Source organism: Siniperca chuatsi, linkage group LG9, assembly GCF_020085105.1.
Source record: "Siniperca chuatsi isolate FFG_IHB_CAS linkage group LG9, ASM2008510v1, whole genome shotgun sequence".
NCBI lineage: Eukaryota > Metazoa > Chordata > Actinopteri > Centrarchiformes > Sinipercidae > Siniperca > Siniperca chuatsi.
In genome coordinates, this window is record NC_058050.1 from 10,778,076 (window position 1) to 10,797,027 (window position 18,952).

Here is an 18,952-nt window from a genome sequence, read left to right on the forward strand (position 1 = left end):
TCTTCATGATAAAGTTGAATGATTTATTTGTTAGCATTCAGAAAACTACAGCTCCAGTTTTATACGTTGTTTCTTCTTCATGTGTCCTAATCTTTATCTTCGCCTCCTTTTACGCCGTTTGGATCATCTGTGGTGCCATTGTTACAGCCATGTCTGAACTGGAGATTGACAAATCCATTAGCTCGCCACTCGACTAACCTCAGTTTGTCAAGCTGATAACCTCTGCTGTTTTAAGAAACAACTTGTCATTCATACATTTCAGTTTGCATACAAATTTAACAAACAAGATACAACGTGTTAATTGCTGAGCTTTCAAGGTGCTGGTGGGCGTAACGTTGAACTTTGGACAGAGCCTGGCTAGGTGTTTCCCCCAGCTTCCAGTCTTTATGCTAAGCTAAGGCTAATCACCTCCAGGCTCTAACTAAGCATACAGACATGGTGTAGTATTGATCTTTTCATGTAACTTTTGGCACGAAAGCGACTAAGTGTATTTCCCCAAATGTCGAACAATTCCTTTAACCTGCAAGAGCCTTTGGCATGTGGGAAAGAGAAATTATGTACATCAGGATTTTTAAGTTACAAATGTCATTAGAAATGTGATTTTGCATTAGGTTTTCTTACTTCTAGAGCGGGACTCATAAGTTCTGGTTTAACTTCAGCTCTCTATACAGTCTGAGTTTCCTAGGAGCTTGCATGTAGTGGTCATTATAATTATAATTGTACATAAGGCACTTCTGCATTGGCTTTAGAGGTGGTCGCAGCTTGGTTTAACTTGTGCAGTTAAGGTTCTTTGAGCTAAACACACGTCCTGACCACTGATGGTACAAGCGGACAAATCATGTGCTGCACATTCTTTGTTGCCTTCCTCAGTGACTTCATGTTGGATACCATGGCGGCTCTTCACTTGGTAATGAGCACACACCATCCTCGTAATAGCCTAACGAGCACAACCAAGGGCAACTGCAGCTACACACACTGCTGTCAAACATGCCATGAAACACATGTGCACACACACACACCCAGGTGGTCCCATATTCTCATTGTGTCTCAAGCCAGCTTACCTATTAGAAAACCAATCATGTTCTGCACCTGGGCCTAGCAACGGTAGAAATTTGGAGCAATGCAAGAAATCTGACTTGTTTTCTTGCAATCTACTTATTTCTTGTCCAATGTTCCATTTGTCATAGAAGGAAAATCATGAATGGTGCTGGAAAACCTGAGAAATCAGGCAGCATTTAGTAGATTGTTTATATATTGGAATAAATGGTTTGTGTCAGGCAGGTATGTTTTGGTGTGTTTGTGTGTGTGTGAGAGTGTAATAGAGAGAGAGAGAGAGACAGTGAGGCTAAACAGGGCAGAGAAGGCACACAGATTATGTGCTTTCAGAGTACAAATACTGATACAGAATCATTTTAACTCAAAAATGATAACAAAGGAGCGGGTCAACAGAGGTCAAATTGGTCAACGCCCCCTCTCTGTGTTGTCACATTTTTATAACAATAGCGAGGAGAGGGAGAAGGGTTGGTAAGTGACTGATTCAAACTTACATTATGGCAAGTACGGGGGTCAACACAGTAACATGAACTCCTGTATAGTATAATAAAATTCTGGGCCCTATGAATAAACAGTTTTCTGACATAGACTCAACAGAACAGCTTCACAAAGGTAATTATTGCAGAGCTTTTGAACTAAACCGGATTATTATACAGGTGTTGGTGATATTACCATGCTATGATATGTGCTAACAAGCAAATGTTTTACTTGCATATAGGTAACACTATTGTAATGATCTGTTCAAATTCAAAAATGTGCAACAGATCGTGCCTTGTACTCCAGCAGGGAGTACTAAAATGCACTCTTTTTTGTACTAACAGGATATGATGCAATATGTGACCAACTCCTCCATTTCCTTTGTGAATTGCATTGGGAATATTGTACATCACATGGATGTATTACAGAGAATTGGATACCGCGTTCAAAGATGGCGCCCCATTCAATCCAATTAAAGTGGCAAACTGAGCACATGCAGACGCATTCAGACTTCCTCACGCAAACATGTTTTTGGGCCCATAGAGCATACACACTAGATCTCTTCTCCAGTCGAGCTGGCTGACTTCCTGTTGGCTCACTGCACAGATGAATGGGATACAATAATTAAATCATATGTCTCTTCTAGACTTTCCAAATTTTACTTGACTGAAAGGATCAAATTCTGGTAATACAAAGACTCATTTCAAGTTTTAAAGCCAGTCCTTCTCCAATGATTGTGCATGGGGAAAATGCTTTTTGGGCCAGTGTGCATCTTGTGATGAACCTAGTAGTTGCAATACCCAGTGCAGCCACAACACCAAAATCGCCTCGCAGCTCAGCATCGTTCCTGGAGACAAAAATTAAGCGATCTTTGTATGAATGCTGTTTTGAGTATACTTTTGTTTGTTTTGTCACTTTTCCAGTGTGCACACACTTCATAATCAAAACCAGCTTATAGTATGTTGTATGGAACAGAGACACAGCTTTAGTCATGTTTTACTATTACTGGACAAAAAGATCATTCTCAAACCCATCTAAATATTAAAGCCTGACTAAATCCAAACATGTGACATGTAATTAAGAGTGTCCGTGTTCTCAGTGACACTGTGATAGCTGACTCCAGCCCTCTAATTACCCTGGGCTGTAAATATTGTATAATTCCATATTGAGCTGCAAATTACACTGGGGTAACACATCCGGTACTAAATAGGCCTACTGCTGATAAGAGATGACACACCGTCTGTAGCCGCGCCCCATGTCTCACCTTTTACCTGTCTCTCAACATGCCATCATCATCACTCCCACACACACACACAAACCACCTAATGTGCCATCCACCATAATCACTTTCACAGCACAGAGGGACAGAGAGAGGGAGAGAAGCATAGAGAAACAGTTGTGGAGTGATTAGCTTGACATCACACAAAATAAGGGTGTGATAGAGGAGGAAGCTGGCAAGTGTAAGAGAAAAATGAAGAACAGGTGAGAGGAAGGGAATGAGAACAATAAGACAGTGAGATAGAGCCAGTCACTGAACATAAGCATAGAAATGAGAGAGAAAAAAAGAGATGGGCAGTCGGTGCTAAAATAGAGATGGGACATGGAGACATAGTGGAGGCAGACAATGAAAATCAACATCATTTCATTTTTATTTAAAAGAGAGGGGTGAAAAAGAAAGAATTCCTTAATGGCTGAGGAAAAATGAGCGATAGATAGAACATGCCTGCAGGATATCACTATATTTATACTCTACTATGCCATTATTTATTTATTTATTTCTCTCTCCCGCTCTCCCCAGCTCCCTTGCTCCCTTTGACAGGCCTGCTTTTTAATAACATGCATATCTTTGTTCTTCTTCTTGATTAAGGGATGGAGATTGTGAAGACAGTGCTGCAGGGGCCAGTGAAGTCCACACACCTGCTGGATGAAGGACAAATCCCCCTCCTTCACTTCCTTCCAACTATCCCTCCATCCTTTTCCCTACTCCTTCACAACATGCCTCCACCCTTCCCCCCCGCCCTGTGTATTTTCATCCTGTCATCAACATTCCTTCTTGCTTTCTCAGTCTTGACTTCTCTCCCCTCCCTCATCCTGGCCTCCTTCTGCCCCTCCCTAACTCCCTCGTTCCCCCGTCTGCACGCCCCTCATCTTCATCTCATCAACCACTCTCTGCATCCACTACCATTAACATATCTCTGTTTATTAATTTTGTGAGAAACTGAACTTGATCGGTCTGTATTAGAGTATTAGAGCTGGATTAAATCACTAACAGGATACTAATATATATATGCAAAATCACATGTAAAATAGTCAAATTGATGTCCAGCAATGAGTTATGTTTCACTATTATGAATTACAGTGGACTGTCCTCCTCACACATGTATAACAAAAGCTTCTGTGATTTATTTTCTTAGTTTTTAGCCATGCTAACAGCGTGATCCTAGGATTGGCAATGTCGGTCTGTCTGTCAGTCAGTTAGTGGTACATTCGGTGCCCTAGGCAAGCCTACCCTTGGGCCTATAAGAAGCGCCTCCCCTGGGTTGGTCCACCATTTTGGTCCAGACAGAAATATAATACAACTACTGGATGGATTGCCATGAAATGAATATAGTATCTCCCAGTCTGTTCTCTAGTAACTCATCATTATCTACTATAGAGTCCTCGATTTAGAGTTATTCAGTAACTATTCATTAACATTAATAATCATGGCTGTTCCTCGCTTGTTCCTTAGGAACTATTCACCTTTTTGTGTTACAGATAATTTTATATGCCTAAATCTTTTACAAAGAAAAATATAAAGCTTTTTGTGCACTTAATCATTTTGCAAGATTAGATGTCACTTTTTGTAAATGAGATTGATAAATAATTTAAAGCTTTTGTTTTGCCCCCACACCACCCTCTGTCTCCTCTCGTCCTTCTTCTCTACTCCTTCAACTCACCCTGCTGGTAACAACCCAATCCTCCAGCCTTGCTGGCATATTAACATGACAGCCGTCAGCACCTCTGTGCAGCGTGGCCTTTGCGCTGCGAGTCTATAAGAATGCGTTGATGTGTGTACATCTGTAAAGATGTGTCATGGCACGTGTGGTTTAGTCAAGTGTGTGGGAGTTGTGAGCGCAAGCATACAGTACTTGCATGAATACTTGCATGCTTGCATACTTTTTGGTTTATTGTACCTTTTACTCCACCACATTAAATTTACAACTGTAGTTACCTATTAGTTTTAATTCAAACATATGATCAGATTGTAAAAATATGATGCACTGTTATGGATTTTACTGCCAAACTGTTTATAAAGTGCCTGTAGTTAAAATTAGACACTTCTACCAGTTACAACATTAAATGCTGCTTACAATGTATCCAGTAAAATCCAATAATGTAATAACATAACACACTGAAAGGTTGAATACTTTTATATTTGATACCTACGTAAGTAGGCTTTGCTGATAATACTTCTGTATATTTAGTTAAAGGGACAGTTCACCCACATTCTCCTTTACCTATAGTGATATGCAGATAGTTTGGGCTTTGGATGGTTGGAACTTACTGTCAGTGTTTTAAATAGTGACTATTTCTTATGTAGAAAGTAGTTCTAATGAAAACTGTTCACTGTGGATCACCCAGAGTAATTGTGACATTGTTTCTGGACAGACACTTTGCTGCTGAATTTTTAAAGGTAATGTTTTATTGCTGTGAGCACCAGCAAGCAGTAATCTCAGTGACAGATATCTTAAAACCTGGATGATCAAAACCAAAGCTATCTGAATGGCCAGATATCACCAGAAGAATGTGAGAAATCATGTAATTTGGGTGAACTGACCATTTAAGTATGATTTGAAATGCAGGAATTTTGTTAGTTAGAGTATTATGTATTAGTATTTATGGTATTACTTTTTAGTAGTAGGTAACAGATCTAAATACTTCATCCATCACTGCTTTCTGTCATGTACCTTGGGAAGCATCACCACAGCAACCAAAAACCAGACAGGCCTCAGCCTGACGCCAGCTTTTATTGGTCCAATAAAGCTTGAACAACGCACCGTGGCCTGCAATCAGCTGCTGTAACTAAATATGTTTGTGCATGGACGCATGTGTGTCAATGCATTTGTCTTCTATGAATGAGGATAGAAGACTTTGTGTGTCTACAATATGTATGTCTCAGTGTCATATCACATTTAACGCATCGCTTCACTCACCACCCATTGTTGAAAATTTCTTACTACCATGATGATCTCTCACTATCACTTCTTTTCTTTTCGCTATTTTGCACGATCTGTCTCACTGTGGTGCATTTTCCCCTTCCCTCCCTTAAGCCTGTAATACATGCGTGGCCTACACACACACACTCACAAACGGATAGCGGATGTGCTGACACAAGGATATTCTTCCTTCCGCATGAGCCTTCTCTAAGCTTCGGGTCAGGACAGAGTACATAGCATCCACATACCAGTAACAGCTCAAAGACTGGATCTCATTCTCTGAAATCGACAGATACACAAACACGTGTGCACAGAATCAAATACACACACAGACATGTGTTGTATTTATTTTTCATTATTCTTCACCTTCTCTGGAAGCTTTTCCCCCACAACACTTGATAATCATCATCTTTCCCTACCTCATTCTCTCCTGGAACAAAGGTGAAGGGCACAGAAAAGAGCAGATGAGGAAGGGAAAGACAGGGAGACTATAATGGTGATGTTTTTCAATTGGGTTGATTCATGGCTGGCTGCTGCCATTATTTTACCATTTACTCCAGCGGGCTGGAGGAACCAGGCTGGACAGCTCAGGCCAGAGGTGAGATAGAGAACGGAACACCAGAGCCACAGCAAACATACAGTAGGTAGCACACAATGAAGAAGAATGCAGCCTGCCTTTTAGGATGAAGACAACCAGGGCAGAGAAAGATAGGAAAGAATGAAGGAGTAAAGGAGTGAGTACATGGGTGAAAGATAAAGAGAGACAGAGGAGAGAGCAGAGGGGGCTTAATGAATGTAAAGGCTATAACAATGAGGTGAGGTAAATTGTCCATTAACTCAAGAGTTTCTCATGCGTGTGTGTTGCCTCACCATAACGTTCCAATTTAGCAGGTTACACTCTGATGCTTCCTGGCCAGAGACATGCAAAGCGTCTTTAGGATACCGAGTTAGACTGAAGTAAGACAGAAGAGCGCGATTGAGGTGGACAGATAAGAGGCAAAAGAGAGAATTGTGACAGAGGAGAGAAAGGAGTAAGTAGGAGAATAAGACAGAGAGAGTACAATGGAGGAAATGTAGTGGTGAAGGAGAGATAAAGGGAGAAGATAGGGAAGCCAGAGAGGAAATATTGAAAGTTGAGAAAGAGAGCCTAAGAGGGAGAATGGATAATTCAGCTGGAGAGGAGGAAATTCACAGGGGTAGGGAGATATCATCAGTTCTTCAGATACAGAGGGAGATAGCCACTGCAGAGGGACAGGATCAAGATTTCAATACAGACCCGAAAGAAACAGAGAGCCCCGCATTATCACACAGCAAGAAACACAATTATTATTTTCGACAGCCCCTGAGAGAGTGGAACAAAAAACAAAGAGTGAGCCGGGGCAGCCATGATGCTCTATAAATGACACAACAATTTGGTGGCAGAAAGGGGTGAACTGGATGGGAGGTTAATCCATTTTAATTGGTCTGTGCAATCACAGGGTGCGATGAGAAAGATAATGACGTGAGGGACAAAAGGACTTCTTACTCTGATGCAGCCTAACTGGCTGAATTGAGTCTGTCACATCAATGTCATTACAGTGATTCAACAATGGATATCAAATGTCACACATCAATTCATTTTTAATGAGTTGAACGAGTGGGCAGCAACAGATAATGCATCGCATCCTACAGAATATTTGCACACTGCAGCATTTGACGCTAGTGATGGCAGGCATCTGGCAGTGTTTCCATACCGCAAACCAAACACAAAGGGACACCTGTCATTAGCACTTATAATGAGTTAATTTGGTGTCTAAGTAGCTTGTAGTGCCGTGCCAGGAGTAACCACACGCACTCCTTTCGCACCTTAGCCACTAGCATGACTTGGAGTAATACCACAGTCTTGGTAGGAGGACAACATTTATTTGGCAATGGTGGCCTGAGCAGTTTTGACAGATGTCAAGTTGAAATGATGAAACACATCAACAAATTATCAACAGTTCAAAAGCCTCTGCATTCATCAGTTCAGCCAAGACTGCTAAGATGCATGTTTATGTACTGTTTTGTTTATGTGTTCAGTGTTTATGAATGCATGTGTCTGTGCCCATGAGCGTGTCTGTGTGTGTGTGTGTGTGTGTGTGTGTGTGTGTGTGTGTGCCTGCATGCATATGGAACATCTGTGTACGTGTTTGGATGTTGTCAATGTGTGTAGGAAAGGAACACACACTGTATAAAAAGGATTAGCTCACTATTATGGAGGAGCTGTCAGATGCCTATAAGACCAAAACACATTTCCCCTCCCGTCTCCCTTTAACCGATGTTGCTTAATCTCCACCCCGATCCGCCTCAGAAAGACTTAAGGGCTGTTACTGATTCCTCTAATGCTTTCAGATGAACCCTATGCTCTGACATGTATCCAGTTAGCTAGAAAAAAAACTTTAATGTGCACAGCCTAAAACACTGATGAAAAGGCAGTAAAAACTGTGTATTTCACCCTGAGTGATGTGGGGGAGGGTCAGTTATGCAGAGGGTTATTCATAACCAGCAGCCTGTTATACTGGAGGCTATCAAACTCCAGCAAGTGTATTAGCAATTCACCAGGCAGGGTTTCTAATCACACCACTGCTGCACAGGGCTGCATTGGCTCATAAGGTGCTGGTTCATATTCTCAGCCTTGGGGGAGCACTGGGTTAATATTCCAAGTGCCTATAGATGAGTTATTATTTGGAGTGGAAGTGCTGGGAGAGTTATGTAATTTGCGCTATTGTTATCAGCAGTAATAGACATTATCATCAGTTTGTTTCCGGTAACTAAAAAATGTGAAACCTATCCCTACAAAATGGCATTGCAGGGGAACTCTAGAGATTATTATAATGCTTTTCTTAATAAATGTGCTGACAAAATAGTATCATTAGGTAGATGACAGCATAATTGGTAGGTAATCTTGAAATACTGAGCAATGAATAGATTACAGTAGATGATCTCAGATGTTTTCATGTCTACATGGTACACTTCAGCTTTGTGGAGTTTTCTTTTTAATTAGTGCCTCCATTCTTTCTCATCAGTGTGTGCATCATTAGATGAACATCAAGGTTAAAATGATAAACATCACCAGATGAACTTGCAGAGCTTTTCAGTACAGTAAATGATGAAGGCCACAGTTCTTTTATCAACATGGCCTCTTGGTCTCTAATGAGCCTCACACCTTCAGCTTTAGTTTGCTCGAAAGCAAACATTGCTCATGTTTATTCATGATATGCCAATATGGGCCACTTCAAAAGACTGTCTGTTTGGCACTTTCAAGAGAGTTGCTCCCTTCCTCTCTCTCTCTCTCTCTCTCTCCCTCTCTCTCTCTCTCTCTCTCTTCCTGAGTTACAGTAGCCCTCCTTTGGCCCAGCCTGCTGCACCTGTCTCCCTGCCAGGACCCGAGCTTTATTTACCATAAAGCTTTCAAACACATAAACACAGCACACTCACATACACACAAACGTAGGCACACGTGAGAGCATATGTGCACAAGCACGCTCCCAGATTTTGGCTTATGATCAGAGCAAAACAAAACACGGCTGTTCTAGGCTCGCCTGTTTGTTTGATTCCTGTCTTTCTTTTTGTCGATTGTTCTCGCTCAACACACCCTCCTCATTTTTCATCCACCTCATTTTTGATAGCTTTCCTTTCATCCTCAAACTTCTTTCCACTGTACCTGTATGTTCCCGTGAGAAAGCAGTGGTCTAAGCTGGAGGAGGTGGTCGGAGGAGGTGGATGGAGGGGGAATGATAGGGAGAGAGTTAGTCCACCCCTCCCTCACTGCCCCCCACTCTCCTGATGGCTAATCGATGTGTTTGGGTTTCCCCCTGTGGCTATGGCCCAGGCGGATTGAAAGGTGAGCCCAACAGAGCTTTCCCCTTCCTCCATGAGGGCACGGAGAAAACCAGCCACCCTAAACCTGGCAGATTAGCTAGCCACTGGAGGACTTTACACCTTTCTGCTGAGCTATCGCTTCCTATCTCCTCTCCCCCACACCTCCTCCCCTCTTTCCATCCCCTCACTAGAGAAGCCTTGGAGGATACAGTTGTACACACACTCTTCCCTTTATTAGCATATTTCTGAACTTGGGTTTTCTTTTAAAATGGATTATTGTACAACAGTGTTTTAATATCAAAGCCTGTGGGAGAGTAAATCAGGTTGCTGCTGTAATGGTGTGGTCTCCCGTGAAAGGAGCCCTATGTTTTCTCTGCTTCACAGCAACACTGAGTGAGATGGATACATGGAGGGAGCAAAGATGATGGCCCACAGGTAAGCATTTAGATCAATTATGCGCACGCACACACACACACACACAGACAGACAATGACACACATTACAATCATCCAAACAGTACATTGATCTCTGCAGCAGCATGGCCCGACAGACCTGATTGCCAAATGAAAACAAAGGCTGCATGTACAGTGCTGACACACACCATCAGTCACAGATAGCCTGTGGTCACAATGATTACCTCCTGTATGTAAATCCATTGAGCAATAAGGCAGGTTATCCCCTTATGAGACGCCATTGTTATTATTGTGGACAGGATATCACCAGCAAGTGCCACTGGCCAACTGCTAGCGACTGATTATGTCCCATTGAGACCAGCAATGGCGAAATTGGAAAATGCTGATATCAGGAGCCAAGGTTACGCAAATCTTCAGGCAGTGCAAATGATGTCTGTGTGTTTTGTCATAATTTGTCGGAGTGGGCAAAGGTCTGACATTGTCGGGTAAACAATGAATCTTCATTGGAGAAACAAAATATATCTGCTAATTAGCCACCTGGTGTGTATTTGAATTTCCACCAGTATCAGTTTACAAGCCCAAAATCTTATTTCCTGATGTATCATGCAGATTATTCCTAACTGTACTGTTAAAGCTGCTGTATGTAATGTCAAAGGGGTTTGTAGTTTTGACACAGAGAATCATCACCCAACTCAGCCTTAAAGAGAGTTTCAGCATCTTTCAGCTCATTGTTTTAGCTTTGCTGTTTTGGTTCTGTTTTTTGAAATGTATCAGGCAGCTGTTTTAAGCAAAAAGACATTAAAACCCCACTGTAAGCTAACTGCCCAGCACCAAATGGCACATAAAGATAGTGACTAGTTGGTGAACATAGTGGAGTATTGAGCAGATATTTCCCTCAGGGGTTGGTCAAGACCAAAAACAGAGCTGAAAGGAGAGTAAAAATAGGACTTACACTCATCAGGTGGACAGATGAATCAAACTGAATGCTAATGTTTCTCCGTATCTGTTGCGTGTTTTAATAGGCAACTGGTTGCTAACACATTCACCATATCAACTTTATGAGGTGATAATATGTCAGTGTTTTGTTTAGAGATTGTTTCTGTTGCCCCCAAGTGGCCAAACATATCAGTTATTGCAATTTTAGATGCTGTTAAATAAAATTAAAGTCAACATTGCACCTGGTATGTAATACCTACAGTCTTTTCCTGATCCCCAATTTGCTCACTAATTACCAGTGCTTAACAGCTTTAATCTAGCAGCTTTTAAGTAAGACACACAACATGTTGTGTCCCAAGTTGTCGTACTGACTTTCTTATATTATTTTCTACTACTGACCTACAAACAGCAGAGTTAAGGCTGATGGCAGGTGCTAATAGGCTGGTATCACCTATGTGGATCAGCAGAGTATGTGCTCTCTCAGCCTGTTTCACTTGGGATCAAAGACTGTCTCATGAGAAGTCTGAAATCCTTTGTGGCTGTCAGCATGACCCCAGCTCCGCTTGTGTGAAAGACATTAATTTTGGCATTTAACACATTATATTTATATTGCACATACGAGCATGGTATACATAGACATGGCACATACATGCACAAACGCGGGCTACGTCAGATGTTCATGTATAAACAGACATACAATATACTTACTTATGCTCCTCGTCAATCTTCTTGTTTACAAATGCAGTTCATCGTTTAGCTTTTTGTTTTCATGTGACTAACATTTCTGGGTTTGGTGAAACTGAAAAATCACTGCAGCACTTGGGGATTCAGAGAAAAGCACTAGATAAATTACTCGAGCTTTGGACTTTGATTCCTGAGCAAGTGAATAGCTCAGGTGGACTTGAAATAAACACTGGTCAAACAACTGTGGATTACATCAAGTACCACTGAACCAATCAAAATTTGTTTTTCATTTTAACTCAGCCTCTTGGATGATGTGCTGCTATTGTTTAACTTAAGAGTTACTTTGCTTCAGCAAAGCATTTTTACTTTATGTCACACACACCTCTATATGAGCTTTATTACAGTCAGCGCTTCCTTCCCTGGGTGTCTGAATTTATATTATTCACAGGCTACCATTTTACATCCAAGTTAATCTGAAAGCTATACCTCAAAAAGGCAATGATGCAGATAATATTCTATTTCATGACTCTTCTGTGTATGTGGTTGCAGCAGGGGGCAGTGGTGGGGGGTTGTCATCGCAGCCAAGTTTTGACTCAGCAGAAAAAATGCTGCCATATTTTCCAGACCCACCACACGTTAGTGGAAATCTGAAGCCCATAAAACCACAAATGAGTTAATTAATCACATCTGTTGTATTTTTTTTTAATTCAGTTATAATGACATGATATGAGCCCATTTGGAGTATTATGTTTCATAGAGTCAATTAAATATTCAGCAGTTTAAAATCAGGCAGTAGCCCATAATCAAGTGCATCAACATTTGGACGGATGCAGCTGAGCCGGAACTGACTTGCATGTTAATATTTCTGATTGGTGGAGTTGATTACAGGCAGGAACAAGAAGCAGAAACTGAATCTTTTGTTTTTAATGTGCTATACATTAGTAGGCTGCAGTTTTGGCTGTTTACAGTTTTTGTTAACAAAAAAGCTGGGTGGCTGACTAATTGAAGAGATAAAAGTCTCCAAAAGGTGACAACTTCTTGTTAAGTGAATTAACATTTTACGGATTATTCAACAGAGGATGATGCATCTGATGGAGTCCAACCTTGGGCCAAATAGAAAATGCCACAAATAAGGATGATTTAAGACAAATAATTTTGATAATGATATGAGATGAAAACTATCAGGTGGGTGGTTTCATTAACTTCCTAGAATGACATGTACATTTATTCTAGCCATAATATCCTGAGAAAATGTTGTGTCATGTTTTGTAGATCTCAAATTGAGATGAAAATCAGTCTTGATATGGGATGGAAACCTTAAAAAGGGAGGTTACTGAAAATCTTTTATTTGGGACATTTTGCATGGACATGCCTGGACTAGTGAGGTGAAATCTTTATTTTTATTTATTAATTTATTTTTTATTTTCCGAAACTGATTATAGTGTAATATTCATGACAGCGCAAATTGTTCATTATTTATAGAGACAAGCTGGTTTAATGGTCTCCTAGAAGAGGAAAGGTTTTGTTTGTTATGTGATTCAGGTGAGACTGAAGACAAAGTCCACTTTGTTTAATTGTTTATTATATAATGATGTAATACTTTTTTGTAAGATGTTGTGTTTCTTTTCTGTGTCAGATTTTGTTTGTAGATATTTGGAGAGCAGACAAAGTTCTTTGTTTGCAATGTTTTAATGCACTTTTCTTGCAAATGTACTTCAACAAAAGTGTCCATGTGGGCTGAGCACTGTTACATGTGCATGACTTTATAAATAAAGTTTTATTATTATTTATGACACAATAAAACAACTACTACTACTTTGCTTTATCTCACTTGTAAATACTACATGATAGCAGTGTAGTTGAAGACCAGTCAACTACACTACTATTTTAACAGCATTTTGTTTGTCCAAGTACGTTAAAGCAACTATATGGAGATACTATCCGATCCAGGTCCACCATGGAGTCCTGTAGAGTCTAGCAGAGCTGAGCTGAGTCCTACGTACATACGGCACAGTATTAAACTGGTTTGAATCCTACTTAAGGACAGGGACTACTTTGTGTCCACAGGTAATTACACATCTGAGCAGACAAAAATTACATGCGGAGTTCCTCAAGGCTCCCTTCTGGGGCCTCTTCTGTTTAACATCTACATACTACCTCTGGCTCAGATTAAGAAAATCAACAAAATATGTTACCATAATTATGCAGACGACACTCAAATTTATAAAACAATGTCACCAGGGGACTATGGTCCAATACCAGCGCTGAGTAAGTGTATTGAACAAATCAGCAATTAGATGTGCCAGAATTTTCTTCAATTAAACAAAGATAAAAATAAGTAATTGTTTTTGGAACCAAGGAGGAACGATTAAAAGTCAGCACTCAGCTTCAATCAGTAATGTTAAAAACCACAAACCAAGCCAGAAATCTTGATGTAGTCATGGACTCAGACCTGAATTTCAGCCACGTTAAGACAATTACAAAGTCAGCCTACTACCATTTTAAGAATATATCCAGGAATAAAGGGCTTATGTCTCAGCAGCATTTGGAAAAACTTATCTTTCAAAAAATGTATCTTCAGTCGACTCAACTACTGTAATCTTTACAGGTCTCACTAAAAAATCGATCAGACAGCTGCAGCTGATTAAGAATGTTGCTGCTCGCATCCTCACTAATACCAAGAAAGTGGTAAGTGGTCACATCACTCCAGTTCTGAGGTCTTTACACTGCCTTCCTGTCCTTCATATAGTTTATTTCAAAATACTACTGTTGGTTTATAAAGCACTGAATGGTTTAGGGCCAAAGTACATTTCTGATCTTCTGCTACATTATGAGCCTGTCGTCTGGGACAGGTCTGCTTTCTGTCCCCAGAGTCAGCATTTAGTTTTTACGCACCATATATCTGGAACAAACTCCCAGAAAACTGCAGGTCTGCTGCAACTCTCAGTTGTTTTAAATCAAGGCTGAAGACTTTTCTGTTTTCCGCTGCCTTTTATTAAATGAAATAATGATTAATTTCTTACACTGCTCTGTAATTTTTACTCTCCTGTTTTATCTTGTTTTTATTTTCTATTTAACTCTTTTTAAGTGTTTTAAATGTATTTTTATATTTCTCTCTCTGTTGCTTTTATGTTTTATGTAAAGCACTTTGAATTGCCTTGTTGTTGAAATGTGCTATAAAAATAAACTTTCTTTGCCTTGCATACGTATAATAATGATCGGCTTCAGAGAGAGGCAATACCTGTAGATATCATGATGAGCTCAGCAGGGGCCGCAGTGAAACATTAAAATTTAAAATAGACTCACTAGACCAAGGCTGACAATGCTGTTACCTGAATGACTTTTGAACAATTTTTGACACAAAAGCAATTATGTAGAAATGTACCAGAATGGATGAACGGTACAAGACTGCTTGCACAGTGCTTCAGCCCATACTGTAATAAAAGACATTGCACTTCTACTGTAGTCGATCTGTCTAATTATGAGCTTTTCAAACATCTTCACAAAAAGGCTCCCCAAACACATACACACATAATTTCAATCCACTATAATTTACAACTGTACAACTGTTAATACTGTGATGACTAACGATAATGAAATCTCTGACTCTGATCTGAACAGTAACTCCTATAATGTGCCCTCACTATCTAAAAATAAAATAACAGTGAAATTAAACCAGTTGTCCTTATTTTGCAGCATGACCCCCTCAGGCATCCTCAGGGGTCTGCAGACAAGTTTGATCAGTGATTGCAGAATGACTTCCCCTGCTGAGACTCCATTTTCCATCTATAGGCTTTGCCTGCTTAGTAGCAGCTCAGATTAAAAGGTGCGCTCTTCCACACTGAAATGTATTTTCTGATCTTCTCACACATGGACTGACACCATTTCACAGAAATAGGGTTATTATCATGAGGCTGGCAAAAATTTGTGAGTGTGGAATATTTGTAAACAATGTAGTAAAATATACCAAATAATGCCAAATAATATTTTGAGTTGAAAAAAAGTTAGACTTTGCAAAGTTGAGAAAAAGTTTAGCAGTAAAACTATTGACCCTCTGTCTGGCCTAATTAGTAAAAAGTTTTCTGTTCTGTTTTAATTATTTTATCCTGTGATTTAATGTTAATTCTGCCTACAAACTAGCTTTTGCTTATGGTGCAATAAAGGCTGCATTTCATTGAATACAACAAGTGAATGAGGCAAGCTGGACCGACCGCAGCTGAAGCTTAAAACATGATGAGCACGGTGACATAAGCAAACCCTCTGGTAAGAATCAAGAAATTGACATAGACTTAATGAGAAGTCATGCCACCATGAAAACAACACGCAACACTACCCAGAATGCCTTTCACCAGCCTTGCCATATTCTCTCAGGGACAGGTCCTGAAATGACCTCAAATGAAGCCTATCAGCCTTTGTCATTTATACACACACACAAGGTAGCAGCAATCTAGCGGTGAAACATTATAGCTGTGACTTTCTGAGCCTCTGCCAGCCGACTGATTAGGACAGGCCAGGTCAGGACTGATCACCTGAGCCTCAGACCGCATTACAATTACACTGATAGAATACTGACCTTTTCTACTAATGCTAATGCAGGAAAGTGTCACTGCCGCCTTTAGTGTTGTCCTGGGTGTATCTACTGAAGCACTAAATAACTAGAAATACACAAAGCGGTTACAGTAACAGTACACATATACAAACGATCACACTTCCACCCGGTTCACACACATTATACACATTGCTTTTATCTTTTTGCAATCCAATCTTAATGACTCCATTAACTGAGAGGCCATTAGCAGCATTCACTTTATGGCCAGCCAAACAGCCCAGGCGGGAGCACATTATGGAAAGGGCATGTGTGTCCTAATGTCCATTTCTTGTCACCCTCCTCTCACACACACACACTCATACACTCACTCAATCTTTCCCCCAAGGCCAGCTAGCCTGAAGCAAGCAGGAGTGGACAAACGACTAAGCAAACGGGGCCATTTTTTGTGCTCCATTAGGCAATGAGGAGCAAAGGTTTAGTGCAGGCTGCAGTGCCTCGTGGTGGTGGTCAAGCGGCAGAAGATTGAAGGCAGAGGAAACTGAAGTGCTGCTTGGTGTTAGAAGAGATCTCATATCCCAAATTAGCTTGGCTCGCCTTGGAGCTGGGGCTGTCTAAGACACTTTGGGGGTGAACTACCACGCAAAAGGCATCATTGGGCATGATAGCAGAAGCCAATCACAGTCCCAAGTTGATAAGAAAATTATAGATTAAGTGTTGATAACAGTCTAACAACGATCTATTCCTACTATAACACTATATATACTGTATACCTTTTTTGAGAAGAATGAAGCATTACCTGTTACATTACAGCACAGTTAAAGAAATAACAGCTGCTGACCACCTTTGAAGAAAGAACAGCTGTTCCCACCAAAGAACTGTAAAATGATTAATGATGCAGTGGAGAATTAACAAGGAAACAATATTGTCAAGCACAATCAAAATTGGAAAAAAAGCACATACAAATCTAAACCACGGATTAGAAACTGTAACCCTGAGGGATGATGGGATCACTGATCTGATATGACCTAACTGGTACAAACAGGGGCAATGAGAAGATCTGAAACCCAAAGTGAAATATTATCTTATGAACCATGTGCATTTCTGCCACAATTCAGACCAAGTCGAGTGAAATGATTGTACAGCACACTGTACCAACACTGTATGCTGCTGCTGCGAATGACACGAACACGTAATTGGCACATCTTCTCCATATTGCCTTTCTGTTTCTGCATGTTGTCTTGCTGAGCAGAGTGCATGTGCTTCAACATGGATGCTTTTTGAATGGAGCTGTACTGGTTCTACAGAGTGACTCATACAGTTATTTTGTGACTATGGGGCTCAGCTGGGGAAGGCCTGGGGTCAAAGTTCATTTGATGTCACTGAAGCAAATACACTCCATGACATGTACACGAAACCTCCACTAGATGACACATTTGCTGCACAAGAACAGAAAATGAAATGAATGGTTGCCAACTTGCAGTGGCTTAGGGCTGTTTCAAGCTGCATGTGTGTGCTGTGTGTCATATTTCATTGATTTCGTTTTGTGCTCTCCGCTCTGGTTTGTTACTTGTTACTCTTGTACTATACCATCACATGCTAAATGCGTCTTTTCTGTTTCATGCTCCAAGCTAATCTTTAGCTCTGCAGGCAAATGGTTGCTCCTGCTGAGAGGAGAGTGGGGATACTTCATATCTCATAGGAGGGGGTTTGAGCCCAGCCCAACTCTGATATTAGCTCACTACTCTGGGAGCAGTGGGGTTCAGATGGTTGTACTTTACTTCCGCTGAGCAGGACTGGACAGTGGTTTCTGCTGCCTGCTTGTTTTTACCCTCTCCCGGGGGAGTCAGAGACCATTTATCAGCTACCAGAAGAACACATATCGATGTGCAACACAGCCTGGAAATTTAGGTTTTATTACACTTTAAACTGCAAGGTCAACTTGGCAGGAATCCGTGTCAAAGCCGTCAAGCGCGGAAACATGAAACAAATAGCCCATGCAGAGGATGCCGTGTAAAACATCGAGATAAGGGGCTGACGTCTCACCATAAGAGCCTTGGTTTATGTAGACACGTGTGGAATCAGGTAATATACTGAGAGGTTTCCCTGTTTACTTGTTTTTTAGTCCCTTTTGGAGCTGACAGTGCAACATTAACAACTGAAAAAGATAAGACGAGTCAAAATTTATGTCACATCACTGGACATAATGAGGACATCCATCCATTTGAGGAAAAAACCTGGGGTGACGTTATTTTTGTTTATGGCCACTTGTCGTATGAAAAGTCACACCAACTCTTTCCACTTTTGCTCAGCGGCAAGCAGAGAAGCCATGTTGTGAACCGTGGGCCCTTGTGACAGTTTAATGTGGTCAGTACTGTCATGCCTTTGATGCCATCATATGCCACTCCTCCTCTCTTCTCTGGGTCTTCTGACAGTGACAAAGGGGATCGGCAGCAGTGTGTTATCAGTGTGCAGCTGCAGTAATCGTATTATTTAGTAATCTTAATTCTGAGAGGCTGACCAACAGTGTGAACAAAGCGGGGCCTTGCTAAGCCCATCAGAGTGCTCCCATGGAGCAGAGGTCTTTTCCTGCTCCGCAGCCCCTGTAGACCCACACACTCCCTTTCTCCTCTGTTTCTCACCCTCCCTCCTCTATGTGTCCTCCTCTCTGTTGTTTTCTGTCTCCTCTCTCATTCTCCTTCTGCTCTTGTTCTTCTATCTCCAGAATGTGTTATATTCTCTCTCTTTCTCTTTTTTCCCTTCCTTTTTTTCCACCCTCCCAATCTTTCTGTCTCTGTAACGCT

General features: G+C 40.9%; 1 protein-coding gene across 4 annotated transcripts in view; it reads right to left on the reverse strand.

The window, feature by feature from the left end:
- Positions 1-18,952, reverse strand: part of grik5 (glutamate receptor, ionotropic, kainate 5) — an 85,767-nt gene that overhangs the window by 60,086 nt on the left and 6,729 nt on the right. The window lies entirely within an intron of this gene.